This window comes from Ceratotherium simum, chromosome 12, assembly GCF_057802395.1.
Source record: "Ceratotherium simum simum isolate JZ-2026a chromosome 12, ASM5780239v1, whole genome shotgun sequence".
Taxonomy (NCBI): Eukaryota; Metazoa; Chordata; class Mammalia; order Perissodactyla; family Rhinocerotidae; genus Ceratotherium; species Ceratotherium simum.
Window position 1 is genome coordinate 39,660,149 of NC_141911.1, and position 12,478 is coordinate 39,672,626.

The 12,478-nt window shown below is 44.6% G+C and overlaps 1 protein-coding gene across 2 annotated transcripts in view; it reads right to left on the reverse strand.

The window, feature by feature from the left end:
• Positions 1-11,848, reverse strand: part of SMAD1 (SMAD family member 1) — an 80,228-nt gene extending 68,380 nt beyond the window's left edge. Inside the window, exon 1 of one of the 2 annotated variants that reach the window (XM_087437569.1) lies at positions 11,605-11,848. The gene's annotated coding sequence lies outside the window, so the exon portion shown is untranslated. Of the gene's footprint in view, positions 1-10,439; positions 10,682-11,604 lie in introns of those variants that run through there. The other variant, XM_087437570.1, reaches the window with a different exon arrangement.
• Positions 11,849-12,478: the final 630 nt, after the last annotated feature.

A 12,478-nucleotide genomic window follows, 5' to 3' on the forward strand; every position in this document is an offset into this window, starting at 1 on the left:
TCCTGTATCTGGATGTCTGTTTCCTTCCTTAGGTTAGGGAAGTTTTCATCTATTATTTCTTGAAATAGATTCTATGCCCCCTTGTCTCGCTCTACTCCTTCCGGGACACCTATAACACGGATGTTAGTGCACTTGATGTTGTCCCAGAGCTCCCTTAGACTGTCCTCACTCTTTTTAACTCTTTTCTCTTTTACCTGTTCACCTTGGGTAATTTCTTCTAGTCTTTCGTCCAGCTCACAGATCCATTCTTCTGTATCCTCTACTCTGCTTTTGAGTCCCTCTAGTGAACTTTTCATTTCCAGTATTGTATTCTTCATTTCTGATTGGTTCTTTTTTATATCTTCCATTTCTTTGCTGACATTCTCACTGAGTTCATCTATTCTTCTCCCCAGATCAGTGAACATCCTTAACACTCTTGGTTTGAACTCTCTGTCGGGTAGGTTGCTCATTTCTGTTTCACTTAGTTCCTTTTCTGGGGTTTTGTCCTGTTCCCTTACTTGGAATGTATTCTTTTGCCTCCTCATTTTGCCTCTTTCCCTGTGCTTGTGTCTACGTATTAGGTACGTCAGCTACGTCTCCTGCTCTTGGATAGGTGACCTTATGTAAGTGATGGCTTAGGAGGCTTCCAGTGTGCTTCCCTCAGTTCTCAATGTTCCAGGGGTGGCCCCTATGTGGGTTACGTGTGTCCTTCTGTTGTGGCCTGTTTGCTCTCCCTGTAGGTTCCCAGGGAGGCCCAGTTATGCTGCTGGCCAGCTGTTGTAATGCTCAGCTGCTTGTAGTTGTTGTGGGCCCTTCTGTCTCTTTATCAGGTGTGGGGAGCCCCAGCACAGTTGGCTACAAGTTGTAATACCACATTTGTGTTGCAGTATTTCTTTTGAGTGAGTAGGCTCCCACCGTGGCAGGTTGTTAGGCTCAGGGCCTTACAATTGCTGTAAGCCTCTAGCCTATTAGGTCTCTTGTCAGCTCTCTGAGGATTGCAGCTGGGTGGGGCTGGCCTCAGGCACAGGAGCACCCAATTGTTTCAGTCTTTGGAAGGTGGGGCAAACCCCCTATGTGGGTCTTTGAGAAGCACAAGTCTTCTGCAGCTGACAAGCCCTGCCTCCCACAGGTCCACAGACACAGTCGACACAGTCCTGCCCTGTGTGAGCGCCCCGACCTCCCCAAGCGGACCCAGTCTCTCCACAGCGGGAGTCCCACACACTCCACCACCGCCCCACACTCTCTACCTGCTCCTTGTGCACACCCTGCCCTGCTCAAGTCGGCTCAGTTGCCAGGCTGCAGAGAATCCAGTCACCAATCTATGCAGGCCCACAAGTTGCCTGAGGGCTTGTTGTTGGGTGGGGCCAGTCTCTAGGGTGGGCTGCCTGCCCTGGCTGAGCTGGATTAAATCGGTGCTCTAGCGGGTGGGGCAGACCCTGGGCTAGCAGGCCTCAGGGAGAACTCCAATGGCGTCTGTGTCAGCATGCCCACACCAGGCCACGACAATGGCCGCCACCAATGTCCCAGTCCCTGGAGAGGTCTCACCCCTCACCGAGATGCACTCAGGGCCTATTAGGTGTTTCTCTTTTCACCACAGCACTGTGCACTTTTCTTTCTGGTGATTTTAGGATGCTTTCTGAAATGGGTGAGTTTGCCCGTGGGCCCTTTAAGAGCCGGTTTTAGTTTCTTTGTGAACCAGCTTTTCTGAGCGTACTCCCCAATGTTTTAGTAGCAGGCAAAGTCAGATATTCTGCCGCTGGTCTCGATTGTGCTGGGTCCACAAAATGCCCACAGCGGGGGCGCTCCCCGGCTCAGGGCCCCGGCCTCCAGGGAGGCTGCGTACCTGTGCGCTGCTCCCAGCGGCGGTGAAGCTGGCGGCTTGTAAAGGCGGCGTTTCTTCTCTCCAGAAGGGAGTCTCTGCCTCTTCCACCTCACTTAGGATTGTCCGTTGTTGCAGGAGTTCCTCTCATCCAGTTTTCAATTCTGTCTCAGGGGTAATTTTTCCACGAGTAGTTGTAAATTGGCTGTGTCCACGGGAGGAGGTGAGTTCAGAGTCTGCTTATGCCTCCATCTTGACTTCCCCCTCCCCTACTGATTTTAAAAGTTCCTTACAAAGAATGGTAACTTACCACAAATTTGTTACCTGAAAGGTTGTGTTGGTGAGTGTGTGTTTGGTCACATAAATGCTGTCAAATCTATAAATTTTTCCTTTATGATTTTTGCCTTTGGAGCCACATGTAGAAACACTCTTACAGCTGCTATTAATACTCCCATCTCTTTAAATGGCACAAATCAATCTCCCCCTTTCCTTCTGACAATAGAGGAATCCATGCCAGAATCTTTCTGCACTGACCATGTATTACTCTAATGAAAAAAAATATTATACTAATGAATGCTATAAGAAAAGCCATAGATAAATTCAGAATACTTTTAATAGCTCTGAGCAACTTAAATGACTTTTTAAAATCATTAAAGGGCATTCTTCTCTTAGTTCAATTACTATACTTTTCTTAAGAACCTTTATCTAGAATTGTCGGGGAAATGCTCCATCCACAAATTCCCAAACTTGAGATTTCACAATTTCATTACCAGGATTCCCACTGCTTCACTCTTCTCAATTCATTTAGTCCATTAGATTCTTTATAAGCTGTGACCCCTTATCTAGATTGGATAGATAACATTCTCTCTCATTAACATTCTAGATTCTCTAAAATCACATTAATTTTTATAAATAGCCAACATTTTCTGAATGCTTATTATGTGCCAGGTCCTATGCTAAGTCCTTTCTGTATTCTGTACTTCACCGACTGTAAGATGCACCCCCTCCCCCATTTTAACACCTGAAACCACGTACAATCGATGGTATGTCATGTCTAATTAATGGTTTTTTCCTCAGTAGGACATGAAATCATGTCTTACAATCAGCAGCATCTTAGATTAGACGAAATATGGAAGCAGAACTCATTTCATCTTACTATCAATCCTGAGGCTGAGACTATTGTCTTTATTTTTCAGATGAGGAAAAGTGAGGTACAAAAGTTAACGGTAGCTTTCCCAAAGTTATAAAAAGCAAGTACGTGTTGGAGCTTGGACTTAAACCCAGGCAACCTGACTCTAGGGCCTCATTTCTTAACCGATTTGCTATCCGTAGGCCAGAATCATCTGTTACCGACATTTCTGCCCATTCTTACTATCAGGCCACCAAGTTATAGCAGAAAGCAACAATTACCTTGTGTAGTCTACAGCCACATCAAACTTCACCCCGGGCTTCCCCTCTGCTGTTTAAACTTTGAATTCTCCACAGATTTGCTAGCACACTACCTATAATGGTTCTTCCAAAACATCTCCATTATTCTTAAACTTCCAATACCATCTGCTGATTCTCCCATCTCACCACCCCAATGAAGGGACTTGCCTCCTACACGACTGGTAAAATCAGCACAAGCCGATATAAGCTCTGCTATCTACTTTCCTCCCTAACTTGGACTCCATTCTGCTTCTTTCTCAGACAACTCTCTCTCCTTACCATGGCTAATATTTTGTCACCTGTGCTCCAGATCACTAACTCTTCATGTTTACTTGCTCCCTGTCCATTAACTTCTTTCCCTCAACCCTCAAATAGGAAGAGGTCTCATCTATTTTGAACCGTTTAAGTCACTCAAAGGGCATTTAAGAATCTATTTCTCATTTCTTAATATACTCAGTCTCTTCGCCTCAACTGCATTCACTTGATTACCCTGACCTTTTCTCCTTCACCCTGAACCATACAACATCTCCCCCTCTCCACCTACTCTGAATCTCTCTTCCCTTCACTTCCTGGTTTAACTGCCCCTCTGACTCCACACCTTTCTTCTAACTCCTTCTTTTGTCTACTTCAACTGCATCTCCCTTCTACTAATGCCTAACTGTGGGCTTCAATCGAAGATTCAACCCACCAGCTCTTTCTCTGTTCATGATCCTCTCAGACTACCCATCCACTCTTGGAAGTCCACTTATCATTTCTAGTAGATCACTGCCGGAAATCTACATGTAAGCCTCTGAGCCCTTCCCTAAGCTTTAGCTTCCTTACGTTATCTCCAACTTGCCTGTAGGATTAGACACCCCACCTTAATTTCACCCTGTCAATTCTAATTTATCACTTGCACAATCTTTATTCCTTTTGCAACCAGTTCTTCCCTATTCTTAAGGAAAGGGTCTATTAATTTTCTAAGGTTGGCTGACACCTCTCTCTCTCTTTACTCTATAGCCAAATAACCACCTAGTGGTTTTTTGCTCACAAAACCCACCTCATCAGATAGATAACCCAAATGGCTTTCTTATTAATCTCCTGGTATACATGCTCTAGCCCCTCCAATCCAAACTGGATGTTCAAACACCTTTAGTGACTTCTCAGTGCTTCCTTATTCTGGCACTCTAAGGTCCCCAAATTCCCACCCAACTTAAACTTTCTAAACATCTCTCCCACTTCTCCCACCTCACCATACTGGGCCCCATCAGGAATCCCCACTGTGGTCAGGCAGAGCTGCTAACTAGCCTCTAGATCTGTGCTGTCCAAAATGTTAGCCACAATGACTATTTAAACATAAATTAATTAAAATTAAAAATGCAGTTCTCAGTTGCACTAGGCACATTTTAAGCGCTCAATAGCCACTTGCGGCTAACGGCTATAGTATGGGACAGCGTACAGAACATTTCCATCTTTGCAGAAAGTTCTATTGGACAGTGCTGCTCTAGAGATCCTCAACACTTATGCTTACCTCCTGAGTCTTCCACGCCACTACTCTGCCCAGAACGTCTCTCCCGTCTACCTATGCAAACTCACATGTCCTTCCATACCACAGTGGTCCTCATGTGAGCTGTCTGTACAACTTATTCCTACACTACCTTGCAACAACTCTTGCAATGTTGTTGCATTTCATTTTTTCATTTTTATGTGTGTTCTCACTAATTATTGAGCCACTCAGAATAAACAGTCACTGAATAAGTGAAGCATATACTCATTACAATACTGCATCAAAATTATCAAATAAGGGATATGTAACACCCCTCCTCCATTAAAGATATGTTTTCTTTCAATCTAAACAAAGATCTTGCATTTAGCTAACTAATGATTTAATCTACTGTCTAATTATAATGCTTGAAAGATAATTAGTTCCCTTTCTTTTTCTTGTGGTGTTTGAAAATGAAAGAAAAAATCTATGAAGGTCTGAAATACTTCACTTTGCATAAGCACACCACAAAGAAACCACACAAGACAGACAAGGAGAGGAAAATGAATGAATAGTTTGAGTAACTATACCCTAACTACCTGAGATTGTAGGAAAAAATATCTATAGTATAGCTGCCCTAAAATTAAGGGGAAACTACAAATAAAGCATTAAAAAATTATGTATATAAGTATACTTTTGAATTAAAAGCTAGGCCCTTCTATCCTCTTCGCAAACAAGACAGTGAATATTTATTTAATTCTGAGCTCAAAAGCATGTAGACGCATAATTAACTGTTGTGTATGTGTCCCTTTAAATTCAGGCTGGTTGTCTCAAGAAAATTAATTAAGAAACCAATCCACCACACCATAGACCTGGGTTCTTACAAGGGAATAAGTCTCCTTATTCGAACACTAGGAACTGAGCAGAGAAGAGATTTGGCAGAGTCGCTAGGTAAGGATCCCTCAAACCTTAGAGGGTTTGATGCTTTATATTCAAGAGGGAGTCTTTCCTAAAGTTCTGATTTTAGCTTATAACCAAAGTTATAAAGATGTTAAACTGCTTAAACACTGCAGTTCCTAGTACCTTCTGAAAAATCTGACATAGTCACTCGAGCAGTTTATAAAAGTTTTGGCTTTTCTCATCTAAAGGACAGCTTCCCTTATGCAAATGAACGTTCTCCAGAGCCTGCTCATTTCTGCAAGTCAGCCAGCAAAAGCTGTAAATGTTACTTTTTTCCCTGAAGGTCTAGTTGCACATCTCTAAAACTGACACCATCTCAATAATACACACGAAAATGAAGATTTTAATTTAGATTTTGAGTAAGTACATTCATGCTACTTAGCCTAGCTGTTTTTTTTTTAAGGAAGTTACCCCCGAATAAGCGTTAAAAATACTTCAGGTATTTTTGCAGCAAATCAGATGACAGATCACCAGATTAGACTGAATAGTTGCACTACTAGAAAATAGTAGAAAAGGAACTTAAAGAGTCAAGAGATTTTAATTTGGGGCAAAATGGAGATGTCTTTATTTATTATCCAAGCACACTCCGCTAACCTTGGTACCAAAAACTAAAACCAGAACTTCCAGGTTGGAAGGTGGAGGTGCTGGGAGGGTGGTGTGCCAGCAAAGGGGATGGAAGCGCTGCCCCCCTTCCCCCATACACTGCCTTATGCATTTCTTCCATCTGGCTGTTCCTGAGTTGCATCCTTTATAATAAACTGGTAATATTAAGTTTAAAAAAAGAAAGAAAAACCACACATAGAAGTACAATTACAGAGAACACTTTATCAGCCTCAACATCACTTGATGATTTAATATTGAATTTCTCTACCTTTTTATATTTAAATTATCCTTTTTTTCTTCAGACCTTTCCAACTTTCTCCCTAGTACCCCCTAGCCCCTTCCCTAACTACCCCAAACTTTAGCTTTTGGTTAGGAATGTGATTTATTTTTGAGAGTCAAGAGAGGAGATTCATATAGCAGAACTGACTGATTTGATTTGAACTTGGTACAATCCTGGATCTCCCATTTTCTAGTAAGGTCTCATTGATTAAATTAGACAGGGGGGCTTTTCTTTTCCATCTCTGAAATGAAAAAACAATAAATTTTAATCTGTAAAAAACATCTCTTGAGGTTGTCAGACTTGATTCCTACTTGGCTCAAACGATGTTAGGTATAAAAAGTCAATACCATGTCAAAAAATTCTTTCCTCCCCTCCCCACACTACAGTGGATGCACTCAGACCAAAGCTTCAGGAACACAGCCAGCAGGGGAGGAAAAAACACATAAACCAATAAGAACTTAAAAACAATAACAATGATCCAGGTTCTAGCTTTCCTTCTCCCAGTCACTAGATAGGTGACTTCAGGCAAGCTGGTATCTTCTCTGGGCCTCAGACTGCTCAACATGATACTAACCAACTGGATTAGAAAAATCTTCAACGCAGCTTTTAACACTAAATATCTCTATTCTCTGGAAAGGAAATTACAAATGTTTATGAATGCATTTGGCAAGGCAGTCCCCTGGATGTCCTTCAACTGAAATGTCATGCAACTTGGGTTCTTAGGTGTACACACAAGCTTACCAGGGCATACAAGTATCTTTAGATAGGAGGATGAGAGTGAGAAGACGACATAGGATCCACGATTTCATCAGATCTTAAACAGTCCTGACCCCCCCAAAAATGCTAAGAACAAATGAACTGTAAGACTACACAGAAGTAGACATTAAATGTAAAAAAAACAAAAAAGATTCCAAGGAATTTGCAATGAATATTCGTATCTCAAAGTGCAGTGTTCAACAGCTAGGGGAAGTCTAATTTTGATGAGATAAACTGAACTACTAGAACTTTCCTCTTCAGTACCACCAGTTTGTGATTACACTAGAAAAACACAAGGGGAAAGTAGTAAGAAGTACCCAGAAAAGCAAAGACAAAACTAATTTGGCTTTGAAATGCATTACTTTTATGTGAGATTTATTCTTCCAACTATGTCTGCTTAGATACGTATTAACAATATGTTTCCTTTCTTAAGCACTTAAAACAGCACAAGAAGAGAAGACAGCCCAGAGAAGCACAATATGGGGCAAATTTGTCTAAAGGCCTAAAAAATAAAAGCAAAGTCATGTCTATAGTAGAATAATAAAGCCCAGCAGAACAATGATTATTTGGGTATTCTAGACAAAAAAAAATACAGTTAAGAGTGAGGCTCTAGTCAGACGGCCTTGTTCATATCTCATCAGCTAAGATTATAAATCATAATCACTAGTTATGTAGCCTGAGGCAAGACACTGAATCACTCTGAACTCAGTTTCTTTACCTGTAAAATGTGACAACAATAGTGCTTTGCAAGGTTTTGAGGCTTACATGAGATATGAGTATTAAAAAGAGTAAAAACTCAGAAAAAATTAGCTACAATCATTTCTCCTACCCAAAGCTCTAAATCAAATTAGAATCCATGACACCAATGATAAATATGATCCACAGAAAAGTCAACCTCATTTTAGCCAATAGCTTCAATTGGTACTTCCAAACTGTTTTTTATTTTAACGAGAGCAAACTAGTAAGCAGCAAAATTAATTGATATATCTCTTTCTCTCTTTGACCCCACCAATTCATCAGTAGAGGTAACAAGCAGAGAAGGAGCTGAAAGATGAGTGGGAAGACGAGGAGAGGTAAAGGTCTTAGAGCAGCACTGTCCAACAGAACCTTCCGCGATGATGGAGATGTTCTATATATATACACTGTCCAATGTGGTAGTCACTAGCCACATGCGGCTTGAGCACCTCCAAAGTGGCTAGTGCAGAGAAGATGAATTTTCATTTTTATTTAATTTTAATTAAGTCCAATTTAAATACTCACATGTGGCTATGGCTACCTTATTGGACAGCACAGCCCGTGATGACCCATAAACTGAATAAGGATTGCCAGAAATTTAAGCAAGAAACCAAGGTCTTCTTTTCCTGACTTGTTCCTATGTTCAATTCACACATCTTTGTTTTCAGTGGAGATCTGGTTAACTATAACTAGTTAAAAAAATAACATGTCAGCAGATACATCAATACAGTGCAACTCAGTGCTAATAAAAGGATCAGAGATAAGAAGTATATGGTCCTCTGATATTTTGGAAGGTCCCTAAGGCCAAGTTAAATTCAAGCTCACATGAAACATGGTTCAGGACACGCATCAGAGCTGCAAAGGTCCTTACCAGCACCCCCAGAGCATGTTTCTCCACTACCAAATGGAAAGCTATTTAGACAATGCAGACTGAACATCTCTGAGTTTATCTTCAATTTTTTTTGAAAAATTCAGAGTTCTGTAAGCCTTTTCCTCTTTTAGAAACACTATCATTCCTAGGGAGTTCAGCTTTTCCACTATAAACAAAAACTATGTACCACCCATATCTGAAGTATAACGCCAGACTCCTGCTTAGCTGCCCCTGTAATATGGTTTAATTATGATGACTGAACTAATAGGCTGACATCATAGACTTTTACAGGCTGACCCCATGTCATCCTGATGTATCATTTTGCACCAGTTCAGTGCTGTAAATCAATTTAAGATCTCAAGCAGGTTGAAAAGGCTGGTAATGATGCTTTCTCTGCCGTCTCTGGAGACTCTACATTATACACAACTTACATTATTTATAAACCCCAATGATGCCTCCATTAGCCTTGTAAGACTATACAAATGAGATCTTTTATACACACACAACTTGGCCTTGATTGTGTAGGCGACTGCAGCTAAAATATACTCGTCTAATTACACTCAAGTTTATTCTTTTTACAATCTGTTATTAAATTTTACCTTTAACCCAGGATTACTAGAAATCAAAATTACAAACTGAAATTTAGTTTTTAACTAACAGATGTATTTGGGAAAATGAGACTTACTTCCTTTTAAATGCTTTAATGAACTTAGGTAGCAAAAATTAATTAAATTCCAAGAGGTGTAAGAGGTTAACATTTTTAATTGCCTGAAAACTGTCATTTCTCTAAAATGCAAAGGTCATCAGCTCATCAAGGGTATAAAACCAAAAGATACTGCAAAAAGGAAAAATGTATTTAGTTACATACCTATGGTTGGAGGAGTCAGAACTAAATGAAGGACAAATCCCTACCCTCAGAAGAAACCTGATCCTGCCTGGATCCTCCAGAGGCTTTGGCATCACCCACCTCTAGAAAAATCATCTCTCACAACCCTGGTTACAGTTTCCTAAGAATTGCAATATTACACAAATGTGCACCACCTGCACAGAAATAGCAAATAACTGCAAATGGAAAAGAGGGTGGAAGGGAGGGGGGAGGAAAAGTACTTTAATCAGTACAGCATATTTAGGCCTGGCACCTACATCAGAATAACACTGATGCAAAATATTTACACTAATTGAAAACGCTGGGGCAGTGAACAGTGATTCTGCCTCCATTCTTTTTAAACAGTGGTTCCAACACACCTCACCTACCTCCAATAAAACGTAAAGTGGTAATTATGAACAAGATGAAAAATCAACACAGGCAGAGAACAGTTTTCTCATTGTGTTTCTGAACGCAGGCATGCTCTCCACGACAGGCAATTAGAGCGAGAAATGTTCTGAAATTAAGGCATTCTGTGATTTAGCTGCTAAGTTTCAGCAAGAGGAAGACATACAGAAATCATGCAACTTCTGTATCATTTCACAGACGTTGAAACTTCAGATACAATGGAAAGAAGAGGACATATGGGGAAAGAAAAAGGCTCGTTGTCCCAGCACTCACGAAAACGATGCTTTCTCAGGAGATGGTTCTGAGATGCGCCTCGATTTTCAGAAGGGAAGTGCCTTACTGGTTATCTTGCACCGTGTATTTAAAAATCGTCTGCGCCTCAAAATAAACAAAAGCCGCAGCTACTGTAGTTGTACGATCCGGCAGGCATTTGTTCCTCCTCCCTCCTAAAGTCCATCAAGGAAACGCTTTCCCAGGAAGCCTTCATATATATCAAGCAACCAGAAAAACAAGCCCACGTCTGTCTCGCTCACACCCACCACCCCCACCTCCCTACAGAAACAACCCCGAGAAACACTAACAAAGACAGGGAGCCGAGTCAAGGAACACTTGTTCAACCGCGAACTCACAAATGCACATGCAGTGAGGCAATCGAATCCGGTCAAGGGAAAGGAATGAGACGACACTTGGAGACGGAGGGGGGTGTAGGCGGAAGAGGAAAAAAAAAAAAAATTACGCGCCGCCGCCGCCAAACCTTTGAATAAATTAGAGGGAATTTCAGTGCGAACTCTCCTTGACCTCGACCCCCAAGAGGCTCGTTGGGGCAGAGAAGGGGACCCGTCGGGGACGCGGAGGGGCCCAGGGCACCAGGTGTCCAGCTCGTGCGGGACCCGCTCCGCGCGGCGCCGAGCGCGTCCCGAGCCGCGCCGGCAGCCGCCCTCCGGCTCCCGCAAGAGTGGCCCGGGCCGGCGCGGGACACAATGGGCCCGCGAGCCGCGCGGACGGGCCTCGGGCCGGCTGCAGAAACGGAAAGAGAAACGGGGCGCGGGCGGAGGGGGAGGGGACCCAGGAGGTCCCGCCGCGGACAGGGCCGGGGCCGAGGAACGCGGCTTCCCCACCGCAGACCCAACAAAGACGCGCGGGGAACCCCGGCCGAGCCCTGCCGGGCGGGCTGGGCGCGAGGGGTGGAGAAGGTGGCAGGTTCGCTCATCCGAGCGGGCGGAGGCGCCATCATGGGGGGGGGGGGTCCCGGTCCGCCCCGCGCGGGGAAGAGCCCCCTCCCGGCCGCAGCCCGCGCCCCCGGCCCCGCACGGCAGCGGCAGCCCTGCGGGCCCGCGCCCGCCCCAGCGGAGGCGGCGGCGCTGGGAAGCCGGGGGCGCCGAGGGGAGCGCGGGGACGCGGCAGAAGGAAAGTTGGTTTCGGGTCTGTTTCGTTTTACCGGGTTGGCGGCGCGCCCGTCCGCGCAGGGGCACGAGTGGCGGGGCGAGCGGGGTCCCGCGGCCCCGGGCTGGCCCGCCGGGCGCTGCGCCGCGCTGCGCTCGCAGGGTCCCTCCCTGCGCCTCGGCCCGGGCTGAGCCGCTCGGCCTCTCCTTCCTCCGCCAGCCCGCTCGCTCCCGGAGCCTGGATTGATCTGGTCGCGCTGGCGTCAGGGAGTCGGAGCCGCCCAGCCTCCACTCCTCGGCTGCCAATACCCGGCGCACTCGCCCGCCCGCCCGCTCACTCACACGCGCACCCGCGCGCCGCCGCCGCCGCCGCGCGACCAGGGATCCTCTCCAAATTCCCGGCCCGGCCAGCGCAGCGGGGCCTGAGGACGGCGCGGGGGAGCGGCCCGAGCCACCTCCCCCGCCCCCAGCCCCACACCCAATTTATTCCAAGGAGCAAAAACAACTCCGCGCGTTCCGACTTTCCTCCCCCTGCCTCCTTTAGTCCCGGTGGAGCGGACTTGGTGCATTATCTGCGAGGGAAGTTCTGTGCTCAGTGTTTATTATCTGAAATGTTCATCAACACGTCCACCGCGCCCACCGAACCGTACTGCAAACGTGGAGCGCATTTTTGACAATTGTCTTTCGAGCCTCGCCTTTTTATGTCTCGTTTTCATTGCCCCTCACTCACTCCCCAGTGATTTGCAAGCCCCAGAAGTTGCACGTACCCAGAATTGAATAGCTAGTAACTATTGCATGTGCTTATACCAAACCCTGAATCAATACATGGGTTTTGCGCCAATTCGGGATCTGAGTTGAGTAGGTAACTTCGTTGCTCAAAATAATGACAGATGCCACAATAGAACTCTAAATTTCTTATCCAATTTCTGC